The 5537-nt window shown below is 35.7% G+C and overlaps 1 pseudogene; it reads left to right on the top strand.

Annotated features, from left to right (window-relative positions):
- The first annotated feature begins 412 nt into the window (after window positions 1–412).
- Window positions 413–5238, top strand: LOC149558880 (L-type lectin-domain containing receptor kinase IX.1-like; annotated as a pseudogene).
- Window positions 5239–5537: the final 299 nt, after the last annotated feature.

Raw genomic sequence — 5537 nt, 5'->3', positions numbered from 1 at the left:
TAAATTAGTATATCCAGCTCATTCAAATGGATTGATAGCTGCTTCTGTGATCTCTTCTAATTCTCATGCATAGAAAGAAAATTCTGAAGAGGACCTATATCATCGGATTCTGGGAATGCTAATTGGCCCTGCAAAAGTTTTTTTCTCCTCTTAATCAATTTTCTATGGCAAATTCATTTTTTTCCATATTAATTTTCCTCTACTGTTTGTTCCATTACTCAAGCAAGGCCAATTCGTGCCCGAATTCAAAGATTGGTCTAAATTTCAATTACCCTGATTTCAGCAGTTCGTATGCAACTGGATTTCAGGCACCAAAAATAGATGGGATACATTTTGTGGGTGATGCTGTAGTCTGTAGTAGTGCTGTCCATCTTACGAGTAGCAATAGCGATAAGTACAGATAAACAAGTCAATGGGAGGGATTATTTACAAGAAGTCGCTCCAGCTTTCGGCTATCGCCAGTTTCAACACTCACTTCGTGTTTTCCATGGACTCCAAAAATCTTTCTGCCGGATACGGTATAGCCTTCATTATCTCATCCCAAGAAAACGCTTATGATATTTCAAATCTCACAAATGGAGGAAATGATACGAATGAATTTATTGGTGTAGTGTTTTCAAGCATGTAGTAGGCTATTTCAATTGTTGCCCTAAATGCTGATTATGTGAAAGAAAGCAGAGTTTCTGGTATAAACGATGGGATACCTTGGTATGTGTGGATTGGCTACGAGGGCACACTCACAGAACTCAGAGTATACCTTTCTAGAGATGCTCCTACTTTGGAGGCTCAGAATCGTGTTTTAGCAGAGACGGTAAATTTGTCTGATATTTTTAGTGGAAATGTTTGTACAGGCCTTTTTTCTTGTGTTCTTAACTCCACTGAAACCAACAATATCTTTTCATGGAGCTCCAACAGTACCTCGAATCCAACAAACAATTCAGTGGGCTCGAACAGCATCTTGAATCCAAGAAACACTTCAGTGGATTCGAACAACACTTGGAACCCACAACATAACTCAGTGGGTTTGAACAACACTGGAAATGGGATGAGTTCGAAAGAGAAAGGCCAGAACCCATTGTGCACTGATAAGAAAGTACTGACGGCTGTTGGATGTGTGGTTGTGGCTTGTTCTCAGGGATTCTGTGGGGTCACTTTTTCTTTGTCAGAAAAAAGAGAGATGAATCGATCATCAGAGGACGAAAAAAGTGGACATGCATGGATGTTGACAAGTTTCTACACCATGTCCCCCGAAGGTTTAAGTTGGATGATCTTGTGGGGGGAACTAAGAATTTCAGTGAAGCTCTCAAAATTGGGCAAGGAGGATTTGGAGGAGTGTACAGATGCAATCTTGTTCAAACAGATGAGATTGTGGCTGTAAAATGCATATCAGAAGGGTCAAGGCAATGGTTGAAGGAATTCATATCAGAAGTGAGTATAGTTAGCCGATTGAGGCATCAGAATCTTGTTCAGCTCTTGGGATGGTGCCATGAATGAGACCAGTTGCTTTTGGTCTACAAATATATGCCCAATGGAAGCCTAGACACACACATCTTCACCAGGGAGGAAGGAGAAGAAGATGAAGCTAAAGTGCTGGAGTGGAGTACCAGGTATAAAATAGCTAGTGAAATTGCAAGCGCACTGTTGTATCTCCATGAAGGATGTAAAAGCCAGTAATATTTTGTTAGATACTGATTTCACAGCAAAGGTTGGAGATTTTGCGCTTGCGCGAATGTTGCGGCATAAGCGTCTGGCTCAGACAACAGGCGCTGCGGGGACTCTGGGATACCTGGCTCCTGAAAGTGTCGTGTGGGGGAAAACAAGCCCTCAATCTGATGTTTACAGCTTTGGGGCCGTGGCTCTCGAAATAGCTTCTGGTAAGCAAGCAATAGATTTGAGTTTGGTAGAGTTTGACATGCGGCTTGTGGCGTGGATATGGGAAATGTATGGTCGAGGTAGACTATTGGAGGTTGCAGATGCCAGGTTAAATGGAGGGTTTAAAAAGGAAGAAATGGAGAGACTGATGGTGGTGGGATTGTGATGTTCTCATCCGGATGCTGCATTTCGGCCGAATATGAGGCAAGTGGTGAGGTTGCTGAATTTTGAAGTTGCACGACTTATTCTCCCTGCTGCATTGCCCGTGGCATCATATGGTCAACCTTCAATTACAAAGGGGCCTTCTGTTCCAGTGCAATCTTCGGCCAGCTTCAGTCCAAGGTAGACGTGCTCATGTATTGCATTACTTATGGGATATTGTTAGCCTACCTGCAAGCTACTTGCATAGAGAGATAAAATTGTCATAGTTTAGGATTTACTGCAAACAAAGGTTAGAGATTATCTCTCATTGACAATGATCTTTGAAGAAAATTAAAGATTTCTGTCTGTTTAATCCTAAACTTTTGCTTAAAAATAGAGAGGGTTTTTAGGAACATTTAAAGGGGAGCGGTCTCATAGGCATTACATATAAATATGCTTTTAAAAAATTAACTCCTAAATTGAAGGAAATATTAAAAATATAAATTGTTGATTTAAATTTGGAGTGAAAATGAAGGGTAGGTTCTTACCAAGTGGCAGAATTCTTCCCTAAATAGTAGGGGCTATTTCCAGCCCTCCCCCTTTGCATCCCCTCAACTAAAAGGTAAGGGCTCCTAGTTAATAGGTTAAGCTTTAGCCTCCCCCAAAATATTATCATGGGACCTCCAGCTCCTTAAATATAGAGCCCAAGCTCCCCCTTTGCATCCCCTCAACTAAAAAGTAAGGGCTCCTAGTTAATAGGTTAAGCTTTAGCCTCCCCCAAAATATTATCATGGGACCTCCAGCTCCTTAAATATAGAGCCCAAGCTTAGGCATACGAAAAAGAAATGCTCAAAATAATATTAGAAATTATCTTTCATCCACCGAAAAAATTCAAATTAAAGATTTTAAGACTTATGTTTCATCTTTACAAAATGTTATGCTTTTTATACATGTAATTTAATAGTATCTATATATCTTAAATTTAAAATTAGTATGTATTTCATAAAGCTATATTTCATAAAGTTTTTAAGAGATATATTTTACTTGAAAAGGGACAATGTTGCAACACTTTAAAGCAAAATTTTCAATAGAAACATTTTTTAGTACTTTTTATTATTATAATAATGTTGCCTTCTTACAATGTATTATATACTTTCTACTTTTGATTTATACATTTCTTTAATTTAAAAGACAACCAAATAAATAATATTTTGTGAAAATGAACACATATATCTTAAAATTAACATATTTCTAGACTGATCCACCTACAAATAATAAATATAGAACAAATAACAAATAAAGTTTTTAATGAAAGTTTTTATATGGTGTTTAAAATTTTGATGCTTAGTGCTATTTTTTTCTTTAATAGATCATTTCTAATTAGTCGTGACTTTTTATACTATCTATTTATTTTAATAGGATGGAAACATTAATATGAAATTAAATCTTTTAAATAGAAATATTTTCAATCTTACATGCTTTCATTACTCTTGAGTCTTTAATTTCCTTCAAGCCCCCATAATGCTCTAATTGTAAGCTATCTGTCTTGTTATAATCACATTGTATAACTCAACTCTTTCTAATAGTCTTAGATATAATATTGAATTTTCTCAAATTGTTAAGAAATTTATAAATAGAAATGTTATTGTAATTTTTAATACTAAAACTATTTTATTTAGAAATGTTAATAAAATATACATATAAAATTAATAAATTTATATTAAAAATATGATATACAAAATTATTTATTTAATATTTTTATTATTTTTAATAATAAAAATATATTTAATAAGAATTGAACTTGTTGTCTTGAAGAATGTTCATTACTAATATATTTTGTGTTCAAAGAAAAAGGATTATAAGAACATTCATATACTTTTCCTCAAAACTATAAAATATGGGGATCATTAAAACTACCATTTCTATGTTACAAATGTAAATGGTAGGATACTTGACTTGTTAATTAGAGATTAAATGATCTATATATACAAAAAGGAGAGTTGAATAGAATAGAAACATTCTACTCTGGACTACACCTAAATATTAGAAACATTCTTGTTGGTGTAAATAAATATTTACTTATTACACTTACTTAAGTTTTACTTAGGTTAATGCATTATTTAATTATTTTGCATTATTTTATTATTATTTTAGGTGAGACACTTAGGAGTTTGTGTACTCTCATTGAGTTATGCAACTTTGATTACTCACATGGTGTCTACAACACAGGAGTATGCATCATTTACTGAGTTGTCATGATGACAACACAGTTATCTCCACTCCTCATTTACCACATGTTGTCTACAGCATTGATTTGCGTGCTACACCATTGTAGGCTTATCCTCACATCATTGCACTTAATCTCATGCCTAATGGAGGATAACCCATATCTAGTGGACATGTGCCTAGTTGTATGAAATATAATGATGCTAACTTCTATGCATTCTAGAAGCTCTCTTGAGGCCTTTATATTCAAACACTCTTAGTGTACTCTAAATCAAGTTATTGAATGAATATCGTCATTTTGATCATACTCTGTCTATTTTGGTCTACTATGTGCTTGTGTTGAGTTCTTTAGTTCTTGGGTGAATTATGGCCTAAGCCAAATTCTTATATGGTATCAGAGCTAAGGGAGATTCTCATCATGTAGCCATTCAAGACTATTCATGCTTCAGCACCTCGACATGAATCTAGAGGATCTACAAAAATTGGGAGTTTCTAGAGCTAAATCTGACCTCACCGTTACATTCGGAGCATCGATTCGGTGAAGGTCGACTATAAATTTTCCTATCTTGGGTGAAAGTTGATCGTGAGGCAAATTTTGTTTGCAAATCAAAACCCAAAGGCCCCGATTTGCAATTGGGTATGGTCATTTTATTTGATCTAATTATTAATTTTTAGATCTATCATTTCTCTATATTTTTCAAATTTATTTTTTGAAATTAGTATCAGACAAAGAAAAAAAAATTTGCTGAACTGGGCAGTGACACCCCAGCTTGGCTCTATTTTTATTGGTGGTGGCATTTTATTATAATACACAGGGCATATATAAATCACTGCAAATCAATGGGCTTTTGCATTCAACCTACGGTCGTACTTTTCACCTCTGCCAAATATGGTAGGACAACGAATCTGGTGGGAAATCTAATTTTGGGCAATAATTTACACCAGAACCGGACACCACCACCAGATCCCCAGCAGGCAATCCTTCACAACTCTCGCTAATAATGGCACACAAAATCTACCTACATCATTGGCAACAAACCCAAATCTCAGCAACACATTTTTGAGAGCTGGAGAACACTAAACTACCAGCGATAGTGAATGCTGTACCCACTCCGACGAGACTGTTTACCTTCTTAGCATGGAAATTTATTTTTAAACAACAATTTCATCCCCAACCCCATGCATGTGGGACTATACTGCAGAGTCTCTCTGATCTCAAAACTAAAGTTGGCGATGCAAAAATATCTAGCAATATCTCCATGCCTAGCACATGGCCCAATAAATAGTTGCCACACGAA

Source organism: Cupressus sempervirens, chromosome 5 (assembly GCF_028749045.1).
Source record: "Cupressus sempervirens isolate cs-2001-9-10 chromosome 5, ASM2874904v1, whole genome shotgun sequence".
Lineage (NCBI taxonomy): Eukaryota > Viridiplantae > Streptophyta > Pinopsida > Cupressales > Cupressaceae > Cupressus > Cupressus sempervirens.
Note: the sequence above shows the minus strand (reverse complement) of the source record. Positions and strands in the feature narration are given on the sequence as shown.